The sequence below is a fragment of the Sus scrofa genome, chromosome 9, assembly GCF_000003025.6.
Source record: "Sus scrofa isolate TJ Tabasco breed Duroc chromosome 9, Sscrofa11.1, whole genome shotgun sequence".
NCBI lineage: Eukaryota > Metazoa > Chordata > Mammalia > Artiodactyla > Suidae > Sus > Sus scrofa.
Window position 1 is genome coordinate 99,649,906 of NC_010451.4, and position 20,683 is coordinate 99,670,588.

The following is a 20,683-nucleotide window of genomic DNA, read 5'->3' on the forward strand; positions in this document are numbered from 1 at the left end:
ATGAGGTTGTCCTGACAATGATTAACAGAATGTGCTTTGTAGTTATAAACAAATATTTCCTACTTCAAAATGTCCCTGGCCAAGAAAAACAAAAATTTCATCAGAATGGAGGCTACTGATAAAAAAAAGAGGAACACACAATATTTTTGGAAACCTTGTATGATAATAAAAACTTTGTTTTTCATGGTCTCAGATTTTTTGCTCCATAGCTTTGTTTTGGTCAAATTACCCTTCTTATGATTTTATTGCTATTTATTTCCACCATTTACTTATTTTAATATTAATTATATATCTAAGAAAATAATGGTAAGAAAATAAGGGAAATTAGATTTTCCCCAAAATGTACAAATAGTACAAAAAAATTTCACAGAAAATTATTTTTTATCTTTTTATCTTTAAGATTTCCCTTTACCTATGCCTTATACTTATACCTAGAATGTTTCCACTGTAAGTAAGGATGAATACACTGATTCCTCTTGAGTTATTGGTGGCAAAGAATAGTCATTATTTGCCATTGAATAGTCATTTTTTTCGATGTTAATGAAACACACCAGTCTAAACAAGTGATTCATTTTTCCTGTGAAATTCTCTACCTCACTGAGCAAGTAGAGCTGACTTTTTATTAATTGCTTGGTGGTGGAGTGTGAAGGATAGTTTTCCCTGACCTCTGAAATAATGTAACATGCTGTCTCCTATGGTTTTGACCAGGGTTGTCAAAAACAAAGAAAAATTATTATTATTATTATTTGTTATTTTTTTAGGGCAGCACCCGTGGTATATGGAGGTTCCCAGACTAGGGGTCCAACTGGAGCTGTAGCCGCTGACCTATGTCACAGCCACAGCAATTCCAGATCTGAGCCATGTCTGTGACCTACACCACAGCTCACAGCAACACTGGATCCTTAACCCACTGAGCGAAGCCAGGGATTAGACCTATGTCCTCATGTATACTAGTCAGATTTGTTTCCACTGAGACACAAGAACTCCAAAAAAATTATTTAAACATGACAGTAAAGACTAGGTAATCTCAAGTAACACTCCTTTGCAAAGCATACAGCACCTTAAAATTTTTGTGAAACAATATTTTTTTAGTTATATACATAAACATATATGTATACACATGTATTTTTTATATATTTATGAATATTTATTCTTTATATATATGTTCTTTTCAGATGCTTTTCTCTTTTAGGTTATTATAAAACATTGAGTATAGTGCTCTGTGCTATGAAGTGGATCCTTGCTGGCTATGTATTTTAAATATAAAACTGTATATATGTTAATCTCAAATGCCTAAATTATCCCTCTCCCCTCTTTGCTTTGGTAACTAAATTTATCTTTCTTGTCTCTGAGTCTGTTTATGTTTCATTTAGTACATTAGTATCATTCTTTTTCAGATTCCACATATAAGTGATATCATGTGATATTTGTCTTTCTCTTTCTGACTTACTTTATTTAGTATGACAATCTCTAGGCCTATCTTTGTTGCTGCAGTGGCATTATTTCATTATTATTTAAAATCACATCTCTTTATCCATTCATCTGTCTGTCCATGGACAATTAGTTTGCTCTCCTGTTTTGACTATTGTAAATAAAGTTGCAGTGAACATTGGGATGAATTTATCTTTTCAAATTATACTTTTCTTTGGATATATGCCCAGGAGTTGGATCACTAGTTCATATGGTAACTCTAATTTTTTTGAAAAAAACTCCAATTGTTCTCCTTAATGATTTTATCAATTTACATTCCCACAAACAGGGTAGAAGGGTACCTTTTTCTCCATACCACAGCATTAATTATTTGTAGACATTTTGTTGATGACTATTCTAATTGGTGATGCTTCATTGTAGTCTTGATATGCACTTCTTTAATAATTAGTAATGTTGAACATTTTTTTAAGAGCCTGTTGGCCTCCTGTGTCTTTTTGGAGAAATGTCTGTCTAGTTTTCTGTCCATTTTTAATTAGGTTGTTTGTTTGTTTTGATACTGAGCACTATGAGTTTTTTTTATATTATGAAGTTTAATCCCTTTTCCTTTGCATCATTTGCAAATATTACTCCCATTCTGTAGATTTTCTTTTCTTTTTATTTATGGGATTTTTGCTCTGCAAAAGCTTTTAAGTTTATTTAAGTCTCATTTTTTGTTTTTATTTCTATTACTCTAGGAGGTGGGTCCAGAAAGATATTACTGAAATTTATGTCAAAGTATGTAGTACCTTTGTTTGTATCTAGTAGTTCTAAAGTATACGGTCTTACCAGGTCTTTAATCCATTTTGAATTTATTTTTGTAAATGGTGTTAGCAAATGCTCTAACTTCATTTTTTACATGCATCTATCCAGTTTTCCCAGCACCATTTATTGAAGAGACTATCTTTTCTCCATTGTATATTCTTGCCTCCTTTGTTGTAGATTAATTGACCATAGGTACATAGGTTTATTTCTGAACCTTCTATCCTGTTCCATTGATCTATATGTCTGTTTTTGTGCCCATACCATGCTATTTTGATTACTATAATTTGGTAATGTAGTCTGAAGTCAGGGAGCCTGAGTCCTCCACCTTTGTTTTTATTTTTTATGATTGACTATTCAGAGTCTTTTGTGTTTCTGTATAAATTTAATTTTTTTGTTCTAGTTCTGTGAAAAATGCTATTGGTAATTTGATAGGGATCACATTAAATCTGTAGATTGCTTTGGGTAAAATAGTTATTTTAACAACATTGATTCTTCCAGTCCAAGAACATGGTATATCTTTTTATCTGCTTGTGTCATCTTCAGTTTCCTCATCAGTATCCTATAGTTTTAGGAGAATAGATCTTTTTCCTCCTTAGGTAGGTTTGTTCCTGAGTATTTTTTTCTTTTTGATGTGATGGTAAATGAGATTGTTTCCTTAATTTCTCTTTCTGATAGTTCACTGTTCATGTATAGAAAGGCAGCAGATTTATTATGTATATTAATTTTGTTCCTTGCAACTATACTAAATTTATTGATGAGCTTTTGTAGTTTCTGGTAGTGTCTTTAGGATTTTCTATACATGGTATCAGGTCATCTACAAACAATGATAGTTTAACTTCTTCATTTTCAGTTTGGATTCCTTTCATTTCTTTTCTTGTCTGATTTCTGTGGCTAGGCCTTCTATTTTTTTTTTTTTACTAATAATTTTTATTTTTTTCATTGTACAGTGTACTGTCAGTTTCTACTGTACAGCAAAGTGACCCAGTCACACACACACACATACATACATATAAACACACACACACATATTTATATATACACACATGTGTATATATACATTCTTTTTCTCACATTAACCTCCATCATGTTCCATCACAAGTGACTAGATATAGTTCCCTGTGCTATACAGAAGGATCTCATTGCTTATCCACCCCAAAGGCAATAGTTTGCATCTATTAACCCCAGACCCCCAGTCCCTTTTCTTCCCTCCCCCTCCCTCTTGGCAACCACAAGTCTATTCTCCAAATCCATGATTTTCTCTTCTGTGGAAAGTTCATTTGTACTGTAGATTAGATTCCAGATATAAGTGATGTCATATGGTATTTGTCTTTCTCTTTCTGACTTACTTCACTCAGGATGAGAGTCTCTATTTCCATCCATGTTGCTGCAAATGGCACAAAATTGTTCTTTTTTATGGCTTAGTAGTATTCCATTGTGTATATGTACCATATCTTCCTCATCCAATCATCTGTCAATAGGACATTTAGGTTGTTTCCATGTCTGGGCTATTGTGATTAGTGCTGCAGTGAACATGTGGGTGCATGTGTCTTTTTCAAGGGAAGTTTTGTCTGGATATATGCCCAAGAGTGGCATTGCTGGGTCATATGGTAGTTCTATGTACAGTTTTCTAAGGTACCTCCATACTGTTCTCCATAGTGGTTGTACCAGCTTACATTCCCAGCAGTGCAGGAGGGTTCCCTTTTCTCCACACCCTCTCCAGCACTTGTTATTTGTGGACTTATGAATGATGACCATTCTGACTGGTGTGAGGTGGTAGCTCATGCTAGTTTTGATTTGCATTTCTCTAATGATCAGTGGTGTTGAGCATTTTTTCATGTGCTTGTTGGCCATCTGTATATTTTCCTTGCAGAAATGTCTGTCCAGGTCTTTTGCCCATTTCCCCATTGTGTTGTTGGTTTTTTTACTGTTGAGTTGTATAAGTAGTTTGTACATTTGAGAGATTAAGCCCTTGTCAGTTTCATCATTTGAAACTATTTTCTCCCATTCCGTAAGTTATCTTCTTGTTTTCTTTTTGGTTTCCTTTGCTGTGCATAAGCTTGTCAGTTTGATTAGGTCCCATGGGTTTATTTTTGCTCTAATTTCTATTGCTGTGGGAGACTGACTTGAGAAAACATTTGTGAGGTTGATGTCAGATAATGTTTTCCCTATATTCTCTTCCAGAAGATTGATGGTGTCTTGTCTTATATTTAGGTCTTTCAGCCATTTTGAGTTTATTTTTGTGCATGGTGTGAGGGCGTATTCCAGTTTCATTGCTTTGCATGTAGCTATCCAGGTTTCCCAGCAATTCTTGCTGAAAAGACTGTCTTTTTCCCATTTTATGTTCTTGCCTCCTTTGTCAAGGACTAATTGACCATAGGTGTCTGGGTTTATTTCTGGGTTCTCTATTCTGTTCCATTGGTCTGTATGTCTGCTTTGGTACCACTACCACACTGTCTTGATGAATGTGGCTTTGTAATACTGCTTGAGGTCTGTGAGAGCCTCCTGCTTGGTTTTTGTTTCTCAGGATTGCTTTGGCAATTATATGCCAACAAATTTGACAATCTAGAAAAAATGGAAAACTTTCTAGAGTCTTACAACCTAACGAAACTGAAACAAAAGAAATAGATCAACTGAACAGACTGATCACTAGATATGAAATTGAATATGACATAAAAACACTCCCTTCAATTCAAAGTCCAGAAACAGATGGCTTCACAGGTGAATTCTACCAAACATACAAAGAGGAACTTATGCCTATCCTCCTTAAACTTTCTCAAAAGGTTGAAGAAGAAGGAACACTCCCAAAGACATTTTATGAAGCCACCATCACCCTAATTCCAAAACCAGACAAAGATATCACCGAAAAAGAAAACTATCAGCCAATATCTTTGATGAATATAGATGCAAAAATTCTCAACAAAATTTTAGCCAACTGAATCCAATAACATATCAAAAAGATCATACACCATGACCAGGTGGGATTCATCCTAGGTTCACAAGGATGGTTCAACATATGGAAATCAATCAATGTCATACACCACATTAACAAAAGAAAAGTCAAAAACCACATGATCATCTTAATACATGCAGAAAGAGCATTTGACAAAGTCCAACATCCCTTCATGATCAAGACCCTCACCAAAGTGGATATAGAGGGAACATTCCTTAACATATCAAGGCCATTTATGACAAACCCAAAGCAAGTATAAAACTCAATGGAGTAAAGCTGAAAACCTTCCCACTAAAATCTGGAACAAGACAGGGATGCCCACTCTCACCACTACTATTCAACATAGTATGGGAAGTCCTAGCCACAGCAATCACACAAACAAAAGAAATACAAGGCATCCAAATAGGAAGAGAAGAGGTAAAATTGTCACTGTATGCAGATGACATGATACTATATATAGAAAGCCCTAAGGACTCAAACCCAAAACTACTTGAATTGATCTGCAAATTCAGCAAAATAGCAGGATATAAGATTAACATTCAGATATCAGTCTCATGTTTATATACTAACAGTGAAATTTTAGAAAGGGAATATAATAACACAATACTTTTTAAAATTGCACCCCCAAAAATCAAATACCTGGGAATACACCTGACCAAGGAGGTAAAGGATTTATATGCCAAGAACTATAAAACATTAATCAAGGAAATTAAAGAAGATGTAAAGAAATGGAAAGATATTCCATGTTCCTGGATTGGAAAAATCAATATTGTAAAAATGGCCATACTACCCAAAGAAATCTACAGATTCAATGCAATCCCTATCAAATTACCCATGACATTTTTCACAGAATTAGAGGAAACACTCCCAAAATTTATTTGGAGCCACAAAAGACCCAGGATTGTTTTTATTACATATTTGATTTCATTCCTAGTGATTGGTCTGTTCAGTTGATCTATTTCTCTTTATTCATACTTCTAAAATTACATTGAATAAAAGTATTGAGAAGTGTAATGCTTGCCTTTTTCCTGATGGTAGAGGAAGTGCTTTCAAATTTTCACTCTTATGGCTCAGCAGAAACGAATCTGACTGGCATCCATAAACATGCAGGTTCGATCCCTGGCCTCGCTTGGTGGGTTAAGGATCTGGCATTGCCACGAGCTGTGGTGTAGGTCAAAGATGCAGCTTGGATCTGGTGTTGCTGTGGCTGTGGTGTAGGCTGGCAGCTACAGCTCTGATTCTATCCCTAGCCTGGGAACCTCCATATGCCGAGGGCACGGCCCTAAAAAGACAAAAAAAAAAAAAAAAAAAAAAAAAAAAAGTATCAAATTTTCACTCTTGAGCATGATGTAAACTTGGGCTTGTTGTGTATGGCCTTTATTTTACTGAAATATTTTCTCTCTTTTCAACCTTTTGAATAGTTTTTACTATATATATGTTGAATTTTATCAAAACATTTTTCTGCGTATATTGAAATGATCATATGTTTTAATCTTCAATTTTTATTGTGAAATATCATGCTGATTGACTTGTGAATGTTGAAAAATCCTTTGCTTCCTGGGATGAATCCCATTTGAGTATGGTTTGTGAACTTTTCAATGTATTTTTGGATTCAGTTTGCTAGAATTTTTTGAGGATTTTTGAATCTCTATTTGTTAGTGTTAACTGGCCTGTATTTTCTTTTTTGTGGTATCAATGTGGTTTTGGTATAGGGTGATGGTAACCTCATAGAATGAGTTTGGAACTGTTCCTTCCTCTGTAAGATTTTACATTTGCACTTAAATATAAATATATTTAAGGTGTTGAAAGGGAAAAAAAAAACGCAACCAAGAATACCCAGCAATGATTTCATTCAGATGAGACTGAGAAATCAAAAGCTTCACAGACAAGCACAAGTTAAAGAACGCATCATCATGAAATCAGCATTATAATGAATGATAAATGAAACCTATGAGACACAGCAAAAGCAGTTCTAAGAGGGAATATTGCTGCAATACAAGCCAATATCAGGGCAAGAAAGATCTCAGATAAACAACCTAGCCTTACAGTTAAATCACCTAAAAAAGAAGAACAAACAAAATCCAGTTAGTAGAAGGAGAGAAATAATAAAATCAGAGCAGAAATAAAGGAAATGTGGACTAAACAAAAAATGGAAAAGATCAAGGAAATTAAACTGGCTCTCTGAAAAGATCAACAAAATTGATTAACTTTTAGCCAGACTCATCAAGAAAAAAGGGAGAGGTCCCAAATTAAGAAAATTAAAAATGAAAAAGAAGTTACAGCTGTCGCAACAGAAATACAACGAGCCTTAAGAGACTACTACAAACACTTGTATGCCTTTTAAATGGGCACATTAGAAAAAGGACTAATTCTTAGAAAGGTACAATCTCCCAAGACTGAACAAGGAAGAAATAGAAAATATGAAGGCCCAATTGTAAGAATTAAAATTGAATCTGACTTAAAACTTCCCACAATCAAAATTCCACGACAAAATAAATTCAAAGGTTAATTCTACCCAACATTTAAAGAATAGGTTAATGCCTATCCTTGTGAATCAATCTTCTAAATAATCATTGTAATTGCAAAGTAGAGAATATCACTGAGGTAATCTGTCCTATATACAAGTGATCATATTCAGGGGAGTTGATTAAGTCATATTTTACTAAATGCTCATTTCATAGACTTTTCTCAGTTCTCATCTGCAAGTTATATCTAAGGTAGTCATCAAAATATAGGGACTCAATCAGGCAGAACAGAGACTGTTAGCCTGGTGATAAAACCAAAGCCTTATTGGCTACTCTTTTGCCAGGTGATCATGCGCAAGCCATTTAATCATTCTAACCTCAATTTCTTTATGTGTAAAATAAGATGCTAAGATGAGATCCACATTTTTTTTTAGGCTTTAGGAAAATTTATTATTTTATTTCTTATAGCTAATTTACAATGTTCTGTCAATTTCTACTGTACAGAGATCCCAAGTTTTTAATTAAAGCAGCTGAAAAGGTATTTCTCTCAAATTCTTACACACAACACCGTTAGGTAGAATCAACTGTGATTACAGCAGTGGTGGGAAGCTTGTGACCCCAATTCCTAACTCAATCTCCCCACTCCCACCTGACACTCTCCAGTTTTATATTTAAGAAACTTGAGAAGAATCCCTATAGAAACTTTAAGTTGGCAACTCATTAAAAAATTGGGACAGTAAATCCCGATGGTCAAATTCCATTTTTGTTTATAAAACATCAAGAATCTATTAAAAAGAGCTAAAAGATAAAGTCATCTCTTTCAGAAAGATATTTTATAACTAAAAGTTATTCAATAGAAATGTCCTTTGCAGTTCTGACAGATGGAATATAAAATGATTTAAAAATTGCAATTCAGTTATTCCCAAATTGATATATGTGCATTTATTTGCCCCTTTCCATATTCTATGTCATCACCTAGTTGTGAATCTATCTGACTTTTACCAGAATCATTATCCTTTATTCATGCAGCCCCATGGACTACAGAGGAGTTCATGCAAGGGACAAAGTGTCTCAAAGAAGTCTGTTGGAAGACTGGTGGGGGTGGGGGCAAAAAAGGTTCTCCAATGCCTCCTTCTTAAACCTGAAAACTCATTGTTATGACTTTTATGGACCCTGAGCCCAGAGGAGTCAAGTCATGGGAAGACCTGGATACTTCCCAGGCTCTGTTTGTTTTGAATTTAAAACTGAAGTGAAATAGTACACCCAGCTCACTGCTGTTGAATTAAGTTCACCACAAAACAGAAGCATCAATAATTTATTCTGTTGAGTTGCATGATTAGACAGTTACTAGTCTAATACTGGTCTGGATGATACAAAAGAAAAGATACAAGTGTTTCTCTAACATTCCTTCATACATATACTGATATTTTTGAGAGAGTAAGATTCAACTTGTCTAATTTTTTCATATTTTCAACTGGCTGACTCACTCTTATTGCCTTGATATAAGTTTCCATTTTTTTTTTCTAAGAATAGGAAAGCTATTTCACATTATAGTCCTCTTTTATCAGTGGCTTTACATTCTATGATTTCACTTACTCAGTGTTAAATGTGATCAACCGAGGATAACTAAAAACATGGATAGCAGAATCACTGATTAGGGGGAACTACTTAGGGTTTGGTACTATCCATGGTTTCAGGTATCTGCTGAGGGACTTGGAAGGTATCCCACCACACTCATGGATATGGGGGGACTGCTGTATTTGGGTTCATTAATTATGCTTCAATGCCTTGTCACCATGAATAAGTATTGCTATTTTAATCATAGTTTAACCTTATGCTTCATAAAACAGAAATACAAATACAGTTGACTCTTGAACAGCACAAGAGGAGTAACTGTTATATGCTCTTTGTCTGTGGTTCTGCATGTGTGGATTCAACCAAATACACATTGTGGATCAGATAGTACTTCAGTATTTATTGAAAAAAATCTGTATTAAACTGGACTGAAGAAGTTCAAACCTGTTTTGTTCAAAGGTAAACTGTTGTTTTATTCACCTCAAGAAAAGAGGGACAAATAATTTATGAAAAACACGCACTGAGTAAATAAGAGAAAAGTTCAGCTTACTCAACACATTCCCCTCAACAGCTTTTCCACTTAAGTTTATCTTCAAAAACAAGTGTAGTTTGTTCCCACTCTTTTCTCAAATACAGCTGTTCAGAGCATATCAAGCTTTTTCCTTCACATCTGGTTTGCTTGATAATGTAGCTTCTCACATGTTAAAATTTATTTTACTTTTTAATGTAGATTAATTTTTTTGTAAATTTTTTTCCACAATTTTATATTATTTTTATTTGATAAATTTGTTATTATAGTTGATTTACAATGTTCTGTCAACTTCTACTGTACAGCAAATTGACCCAGTCATATATATCTATATATACATTTTTTTCTAACATTATCTTCCGTCATGTTCCGTCACAAGTGACTAGATATAATTCCATGTGCTGTACAGCAGGATCTCATTGCTTATCCACTCCAAAGACAATAGTTTGCAACTAATAACCCCCAACTTCCAGTGCCTCCCACCCCTCCCCCTACATCTTGGCAACCACAAGTCTGTTCTCCATGTCCATAAGTTTGTTTCTTTTCTGTAGATAGGTTAATTTGTGCCATATATCGGATTCCAGATATAAGTGATATTATATGGAATTTGTCTTTCTCTTTCTGACTTAACTTCACTTAGTATGAGAGTCTAGAGTTACATCCATGTTGCTGCAAATGGCATAATTTTGTTCTTTTTTATGGCTTAGTAGTATTCCATTGGGTATATATACCACATCTTCTTAATCCATTCATCTGTCGATGGACTTTTAGGTTGTTTAAATGTCTTGGCTATTATGAATAGTGCTGCAATGAGCATTAGGGTACATGCATATTTTTCAATTAAACTTTTGTCTAGATATGCCCAGGATTGTTATTGCTGGGTCATATGGTAGTTCTATGTTTAGTTCTCTAAGGTACCTCCATACTGTTTTCCATAGTGGTTGTACCAATTTACATTCCCGCCAACAGTGATGGAAGGTGCCCTTTTCCCCACCCTCTTTAGCATTTGTTATTTGTTGACTTGTTAATGATGACCATTCTGACTGGTGTGAGGTGGTACCTCATTTTAGTTTTGATTTGCAATTCTCTGACAATTAATGGTGTTGAACATTTTTTCATGTTGGCCATCTGTATATCTTCTGGAACAAGACAAGGATGGCCTTGTCACTCTCACAACTTTTATTCAGCATTGTATTGGAAATCCTAGCCCCAGCAATCAGATGAACAAAAGAAATAATTGGAATAATCCTATAATCCAAATTGGAAGAGAAGTGGTAAAACTGTCACTCTATGCAGATGATACAATACTATATATAGAAAACCCTAAAGACTCCACACAAAAACTACTCAAACTTATTAACAAATTCAGTAATGTAGCAGGATACAAGATTAGCATTCAGAAATTGTTTGCATTTCTCTATACAAACAATGAAATAATAGAAAAGGAATATAAAAAAAGCCTTTTAAAATCACACTTTAAAAATTAAATACCTAGGAATAAACCTGACTAAGGATGTGAAAGACTTATATGCTGAGAACTATAGAACATTAATCAAGGAAATTAAAGAGGATTCAAAGAAGTGGAGATATTCCATGCCCCATACTGGAAATTAATAGCATAAAAACGGCCATACTACCCAAAGCAATCTACAGAGTCAATGCAATCCCTATCTATCAAATTAGCCATGACATTTTTCACAGAACTACAACAAACAATCCAAAAATTTATATGGAACTGTAAAAGACCCAGTATTACCAAAGCAATCCTGAGGACCAAATACCAAGCACAAGGCATAACTCTCCCAGACTTCATACACTATTACAAAGCTACAGTAATCAAGACAGTGTGGTACTGGTACCAAAACACACATACAGACCAATGGAACAGAATAGAGAACCCAGAAGTAAACCCAGATACCTGTGGTCAATTAATCTTTGACAAAGGAGGCAAGAATGTAAAATGGATAAAATACCGTCTCTTCAGCAAGCGGTGTTTTGAAAATTGGATAGCTGGATGTAAATCAATGAAACTAGAACACACCCTCACACCATGCACAAAAATCATCTCAAAATGACTTAAAGACTTAAAGATAAGCCAAGATGCTATAAAACTCCTAGAAGGGAACACAGGCAAAACATTCTCTAACATCAACTGTACAAATGTTTTCTTAGGTCATTCTCCCAAGGCAACAGAAATAAAAACAAAAATAAACTAATGGACTTAATCAAACCTACAAGCTTGTGCACAGCAAAGGATACCATCAAAAAAAAAAGAAAACCTACCTATGCCACAGCTTGCGGCAACACCAGATCCTTAACCCACTAAGTGAGGCCAGGGATCAAACCCACATTCTCGTGGATACTAGACTAGTTCGTTACTACTGAACCACAATGGGAACTGCATAACACCTCTTAATATGTAATGAAATAACTCCATAAAATAACTGAGATATATTCTAGAGAATTATGCCATTTAGAATTATATATGAATTCTAATTTGTCATTTCCAGTAGCAAAACAAACTAATGACTAAAGTAATAAGTAGTGAACAATTGCATATTAGAAAGCATGTTGGCATAAAAGTGATAAGTCACTTATGTGCACTAATCCCTCTATACTGATTTTTATTAATGTTTATTTTGACTTATAATTTAAATTAAAAATCATGTATTGTCTAAGTAAACAAAGTTCTACAATAATCAATTTACATAGTATATAATTTTAAATATATGTGATGTGCAGTAAATATTAACAAACATGTTGCAGATACACATAAAGTTTTAAACAGAATCAAAATGCCATAGCCTATTGGACAAGGATTTAATATTTTTTAAAAATAAAATGTAGGGAGATTGATAACTTGAAAAACAACACAAACCTAAATTAAAATAAAAAGCCTAAAGACTTCAAGAAAACAGTTCCTACTTCTTGTTGTTGTTTTTCCATAACTTCTTAAGGGTGTTTATATAGGAGTATGATTTCTCCATTTGGGAGTTAGAAAACTTTTTATTAAAAAAATTATTACTTACCTTTAAAAAGGCAAAATTTTTTTTTCTGTCAAATACTACAACATTGGACAACATTGGAACAGATAATTCTTAGGACGGCCAAACAGTATTTTGAACAAAAATCCTACTGAAAGACCTACTGGGGAAAAAAAACACTACTAAAAAAAAGATATTTTGCAGAAAAAAACCCACTGAAAACCTCATTACAAGAAGTTTGTAATTTTGAATATGTCTCAAAAAAAAAAAAAAAGCCAATGTCAGATTATAGAGTGGTGTGTTGCAAGAGGAATTAAGGAAAAAATACCCTCCCCCCACCATCCCACTATTGATATAACTCTTAATAGGTCTATTTTTATGTTCTGGTGAGGACTCATTACCTCCATTTAAGATCCTCAGCAGCACTTTCATTTTGGGGTGCGTTTGTCCATCCAAGTAAGTCAGAAGCCAGTGAAGCAAAAGGAATGTACTGGCTGAGTAACCTCTAATATATTCTGCTTTACTACATCATTATTCCAGATGAGGAACTGAGTCCAGGGGTGAAAAATGTAGATTAGGGAGAATTATCAGAGTCTCACTTTCCTGCATGACTTACTTTGCCAAACTCATTTCATGTAGTTTAAATAAAATACAATTTTCTATAAAGCCTTAATCTAAAGGGTGTTGAGACATTGTGAAAATAACATGGGACTCTCAATCAACAAAAATGACAAAGAGACTTTTATAAAGGAAGCAGCTTATTGCTGTAACTGGAAGGTCTTCTCTATTTATTCTTTCCTGTTAGTTTTACAGAAGTTTCATGACCACAGCAAAATCCTTGTATCAAAAACAAAAAACAGAAGTTCCTGTTATGGCACAGTGGAAACGAATCTGACTAGTAATCATGAGGTTGTAGGTTCAATCCCTGGCCTCATTCAGTGGGCTAAAGATTGGGCATTGCTCTGAGCTGTGGTGCAGGTTGTAGACGTGGCTTGCATCCTGCATTGCTGTGGCTCAGGCGTAGTCTGATGGCTATAGCTCTGATCTGACCCCTAGCCTGGGAAACTCCATATGCCACAGGTGCAGCCCTAAAAAGAAAAAAAAATTTCTTTTTGATTTCTTCAGATAAAAAGACAAGTATTAAATAACATTTAAATAGAATTACTGGAATTCCGTGGTAGTGAAGTGTGTTAAGAGATCCAGCAGTATCATTGCATTGGCTCAGGTTCAATCCCTGGCTGAGGAAATTCCACATGCCACAATTGTGGACAATAAAATAAATAAAATAAAAAAGTTATGTTTAAAAATAAATAGAATGACTATTTAGAATGACCTTTTAATATAAAAGCATATACCTCAGTTATTTTAAAGGAAAATAATTTTTTAAAAATCTAACCAAATAAAACCCTTTGGATTTGGGAGTAAAATAGACCCTCAATATTAAAAATCCATTCTTATAAAGAAATGCTCAGAATCACACAGGCAAAATCAAAATCTTTGGAAAGTTATCTATTGTATAGACCTCTAAGAAATGCCTCTAAATCAACCATAAAAGACATCAACCTAACAATAACAAGCAGAAATATGTTTCATTCATTATACTGTATTTAAACCAATCCTCATTGGATCGTTTGTGCTGTCCCTTCTGGGCCTGTGTCAAATCCTTGAATTTGCTAGCTGTGCAATACAATTGGAAAGGAATCCAAACACTTTTTCTCCTCAATCATTGCTTTCTCTTTCCAGGGTATTTTGAGTGACACATTTACTTAAAAATTAATAAGTTATAAAATTCTTTACGCATATTGGGATTTTTTCAAATGCCTGGCCACATAATTATAATAGAGGAGAAATGGCCTTGTATTATTAAGATTTAAACTTTTAATAAATCTATTTAGAGACAAAGACATATACTCTGAAAACTATAAGATGCTGATGAAAGAAATAGATGACACAGATGGAAAGATATATCATGCTCTGGATTGGAAGCATCAATATTGTCAAAATGACTATACTATACAGGGCAATCTACAAATTCAATGCAATCCCTATCAAATTACCAAGGACATTCTTCACAGAACTACAACAAAACATTTTAAAATTTGTATGGAAACACAAAAGACCCCAAATAAACAAAGCAACATTGGCAAAGAGAAATGGAACTGTAGAAATCAGGTTCCCTGGCTTCAAACTATACTACAAAGCTACAGTAATCAAAACAGTATCTCTCTCTCTCTCTCTCTCTCTCTCTCTCTCTCACACACACACACACACACACACACACACACACACACCCCTCAAAATGGGTTAAGGACCTAAATGTTTAGGCTAGACACTGTAAAACTCCTAGAGGAAAACAGACATAGCACACTTTGAAATAAATTGCAACCATATCTTATTGATCCATATCCTATAATAATGAAAATAAGAACAAAAATAAACCAATGGGACCTAGTTAAATTTAAAATCTTTTCATATCAAAGGAAACCATTAAAAACAAAAGCAAAAACAACAACAAAAAAATCCATAGAATTGGAGGAAATCTTGGCAACTGAAGCACTGACAAGGGATTAATCTCCAAATATACAAACATCACATGCAACTTTATATATTAAAAAAAAAACCCAATCAAAAATTGGCAGAAGACCTAAACAGACATTTCTCCAAAGAGGAAGGAGAGAAAAAAAACACATGAGAAGATGCTCAGCATCATCAATCATTAGAGAAACACAAGTCAAAACTACAATGAGGTATTACCTCACACCAATCATAATGTTCATCTTTAAAAAAATCTACAAATAGTAAATGGTGGAGAGGGTATGGAGAAAAGGAAACCCTCTTATACTATTGGTGGGAATGTAAATTGGTATAACCAGTGTGAAGGATGGTATGGAGGTTCCTTAAAAAACTAAGTATTAAATTACCATATGATCCAACAATCCCACTCCTGGGCATCTAGCCAGAGATAACCATAAATTGAAAAGATACATGCACCCTAATACTCATTGTAGTGCCACTCACAATAGCCAAGACACAGAAACAACCTTAATGAGCACTGGTAGAGGAACAGATAAAGAAGGAGTGGAACATATATACAATGGAATATTATTAAGTCATAAAAATGGAATAATGCCATTTGCAGCAAAATGGATGGACCTAGAGATTATCATACTGAGTAAACTAAGCCAAAGACAAATATCATATGATATCTCTTATATGTGATAAATGAACTTCTTTATAGAGCAGAAACAAACTCAGAGATTTCAAAACCAATCTTATGGTTACTATACGTGAAACCATTGTGGGGAGGGAGGAATTGGGAAGGTGTGAAAAACATACACGCACTGCTGTCTAAAATAAATGATTAATAAAAACCTACTGAATAGCTCAGGAAAATCTACTCAATAGTTTATAATAACCTATATGGGAAAAATAATGGCTATGTTTATATGTATAACCAATTCACTATACTGTACCCCTGAAACCAATACAACACTGTAAGTCAACTAAATGCCAGAAAAACTTTTTTCAATAGAGTGACATATATAGATTTCAGGTAAATTTAAAAAATGATTCCCTTATAACTGTGACCTTTTATCTTTGTTCTATTAGTAAACAGGTAGTATAAAGTCTAAGTCAATAAATATTTTGTCTAAGAATCTCTCTCTTTTTTTTGTAGTTAATCTGCATTGATATATTCTCTTATCAGCCTTAATTCTCACATATGTACAGGAATACACACACCTTCCAGTTGGACAATTCAGAAATAGCTCACCAATACAGGAGTTCAGATAGGACCTATTTTAAACCACATATCTTATATGTATTGAAAGTATAATTATAAGCATGAACACTTAAAGATATTTCAGAAAAAGTATATGCAAAACAGATAGCTAAGTTGACACTGAACTTACTTGGATCATTATTAATCAGTGGCCTAATGTCATCTGAATCCTCTATCTGGAGAGGACAGTACCACACCCTCCCGTGAGCATCCCAAGGAATCAAATGCGCATTCCCAGAGGAAGCTGTTAAATATTCATTCCTATAGACAGCAGTTCCTGAGTAGCTTAGCACACAAGACATAGAAAGTGCATAGCTAAATAAAATCTGCAACCATATATTTATATTTTGAGCAAAATATTCTCCTGGAATAGTAAGGCAGACATTACTGAGTAATGAATGTTGGAGTTTTCATTTTCAAAAGATTATGTATGTGCAGTATTTTGAAGGGATATGTTTTACAGGAGGGTATATCTTGCCTTATATAACTGTGCTATAGCACTAGACAGATTTTAGTAGAATGAAAAGATAAAACTGTTAATACTCTGAGGTCAGCTTATAGTTAGTTCTTTGAGAACTCTTCTTCTTTTTTTTTTTTTTTTCTTTTTTCTGAAAGACCATATAGGGTTTGGAATCAAACAGTCATAAAAGGATTCTGATGTGAGAAGGAGCTAACTGTATTGACTGGGGATTAGGAGTTAAATAACTACTTATTCTTATTTTCTTAAAACATGGAGAAGCCTAAATAAGAGAATCTTAATAACTAAGTGAGGTGAGCTGCGTGTCACATGTAGCAGAGATCTGATTATGAGACATCAAAATGTGTCCCTTCCCATCAGGCCCCTGACCCTTTCCCCTTTCTATGCTCAGGTTACTGAGATTACACAGCACCATCAGACATGGATTTGACTTTTTTTTTTTTCCTGCCTCTGCATTTGCTAGAACTTTGATTCAGTAGGAGGGTAAACCTTTATCTCTTTAGTTCATTGCTGAATCCTCAGAGCACAGAGCAGGCTCATAGCTGGTATAATCAACTGAATCAAAGAATAGACACCTGATGATCATAGCCAGAATAATATTTTGGAAGGAGTGAGAATGACCAGAATTGAGAGGTTATTATACTTCTTATTCATACCACAGATACGCAATGCATTGAGATGAAGAGCATCCGCCATGGAAGTGAATGTGCTTAAGTAGGAATTTGGAATCCATAGTTTACCATAGTGTAAGACATGTTGCTGTCTTACCTCTCTTAGTGGGAATAGCTCCTTCTCAGTATGTTATAAAGATCAAGTGTGGTAATATGAAGGACTTAGTAAAGAGCCAGTGATATAGTATCTTTTAATAAATAATTGCTCTGATGATTATTGACAAACTTTTGGAGAATAAAGTCATATGGACTAGCAAAATTATTGAAAATTATAGAAAGGTACAAATGAGGTCTTGTTCAACTACCAGTTCTGTTCCTCGGGAGTGACCAGTGTTAGGTATGTGCCCATTACCTTCCCTTTCCAAGTAATTTTATACTTATATACATATGAATATGGACTTATACTTATACCAAAACCCACTTTCTGCAACTTGCATCTGTTAGTTTCAGGTGCCTTGGAGATATTCTCATATCTTGGATAGTATAAACTCTCTTTTTTCAATTATTGAAATATATTCCATAACAAATGTAGTATTGTCTTTTGAATAATTGGTAATATTGTCTTTTAAATTTAATGGAACTTTGTTTTCTTCTAGTTCTCTGATCTTGCAAAAACAATGCTGAATATTCCTGTTAGTATAGTTTTACCTATATACTTGGGCAGTAGTAAACAGCAGAAAGTGAAATTTCTGGGTTAAAAGTATATACTTTTTTGAGGGAAAGTGAATTTTACCAAGTTTCTGTTCATATGTGTTCATATGTGTACAATGTGTGAAAAAGCCTGTCTCCATCTATCACTCACACTTGTTTATACTGAACTTTAAGTTTTTAACACATACTTATTTTATTGATAAGTATTTGAGTGAAGTTTTACTGTATTTTCTTAAGTATATCAGCATTTATATTTTAAAATATGTTTGGTAATACACTTGTTCATCTTTTGTTTTTGTGTTTTTTTTATTGAATAGTAGGGAGTTATTCACTCATGAGATTTGAAATTTTTTTAAATTACTATTTTAAACTTTATTTTTACTTTATTTTTAAATAACTTAAATTTTCAATTTTTATGCCATTAACATTCGTGGTAAATCTTTTTGGGTGTTATACCATGATTTGAAAGGCTCTCTCCAAGAATATGAAAATAATAAACATTCTTCTAGCATTTTTATGGTTTCAAAAAATCCTTTAGAACAGTATTTCCAGATAAATTGATTCATGGACTTTAACATTTGTGAAGTAAAAGAGGAACAGTAAAGTATGTTGAGTAATTATAAATATTGCAACATATTTGAGAAGCAGATGAAAGATGCATGATAAGCATTCTAGACAAGAAATCACATGGCCCAAGTTCACAGCTTTGTTCATGTTTTTGTGAACTGGGAGCACACAGTCTTCATAATTCTGATTTCCTCTCGTCAAAGAGAGTAATACTGATTCTACCTACAGCCTCAAGGTGAAGATCAAATCATATGATAGATTTAAATTTTAAAATATAAAGCCTTATACAGATCCTACAATAGATAAAAATTTTAAGTGATTCATTCCTTTGGTTTACACTTCAGCAAACTTGAAGAATTTTAACATTATGTGCATTGCAGTTCTAGATTGTATGAATAAACAAAGACCTATAAATTTTGATGATGATAAAGTAACAGAGTTAACATGTAGCAGGGGGCTTGCTACATGCCAGTTGTCTAAATAAAAGCTTCTCATTATGGTATCTGGTTGACTTATCCTAACACCTTACTTTGTTCTTTAGAAAACTACTTGAGGTCGCACAACTACTATGTGTCAAAACAAGAATTAAAACCCAGATAGACTGATTGAAGAGCCTGTACCATTTTCTGAAAGAAAATTTATGCACACATGAGTTCTTGATTAGTACCTAATTTTATTCTTTTCAAGACATTTATGTAAGTTGTATAACAACTTTAAATAACCTAATATTAGAAAAGAAAATAATATCTAAATACAACAAAGAAGGAATGAACAATGAACATATTCTGTAAGTGGCAACTAATGGAATTATTTTGAGATTAAATAACACAATTCATGTAAAAGCCTATAACATATACATACACAGTAAAGTATCTCAAAACATTGGTCATCAGTGTAAGACAATAAAGTACAATTTGTTTCATCACTTTAATCCTTGGGGTAACTAAGCATGGAGATATACATACACATATTTATGCATATACATATGCACATGATGGTGTGTGTGTTTATACATAAACATCTATTTTTCAATTGATCCCTTCTTCATTTATAGAACTATTAAAGCAATAGCTTTATTGCTTTAATAGTTCTATAAGAGTATTTTGTGAGAAGGGGTTTTACATTCAGGAAGAAAAATAAATATATACATAATATAAAATGATAATATCAAGTGCCTAAGACATAACAGTAGTACAGTAATGCCAATGAAAACTTGAGAGGTTAAAATTGAGGTTTCTAATATCACCTTTAAAAGAGAATTTCAAGGACATAACTTAAGATAAAATGCAGAATATCAGGGTCATTAAAGTTTTGACTTAAGCCCTGTAGTCTAATCAAAAGACAGGATGAAAGTAAACTTACTGCATTAAAGATATAAAATAAACTTACCCATATGTTTCACAGACGTGGTGGTAGGAGCTGTGTATAAAAGAGATTAAAAGGAGAGTGCCTCTGTATATATGGATAGTTCTCATGTGGACAGAGCAGATCAATATGTAAATTTCAAAGGCCTTCTAAAAATGTTGGCAGACCAAATCTTAACTTGAACTGTTTGCAAATCTGACTTAACTCTTTAAGGGGAGGGGGAATAAGTCCTTTTTATGTTCTTATCTATATACACATGTATATATACACACATATATACATATATATATGGACATGTAAGCACACACATGTATGTGCATGTGCACCTTGTACTTCCCTTTATCTGCTGCAAAATTTATATGTAACAGGAAATTTTGTCATGACCAAAAAGTTAAAGTTCAGATATTTTAGGCACATTTGGAGCACTTTTCTTAA

General features: G+C 33.6%; 1 protein-coding gene across 4 annotated transcripts in view; it reads right to left on the minus strand.

Annotated features, from left to right (window-relative positions):
• The window catches only part of LOC100511343 (platelet glycoprotein 4-like), a 68,413-nt gene extending 48,043 nt beyond the window's left edge, over window positions 1–20,370 (minus strand). The window contains exons 1-2 of one of the 4 annotated variants that reach the window (XM_021063491.1): window positions 13,137–13,202; window positions 12,781–12,898 (exon numbers count right to left, since the gene is read on the minus strand). The gene's annotated coding sequence lies outside the window, so the exon portion shown is untranslated. Of the gene's footprint in view, window positions 1–12,780; window positions 12,899–13,136; window positions 13,285–20,272 lie in introns of those variants that run through there. The other 3 variants (XM_005667697.3, XM_005667698.3, XM_003130227.6) reach the window with 3 other exon arrangements.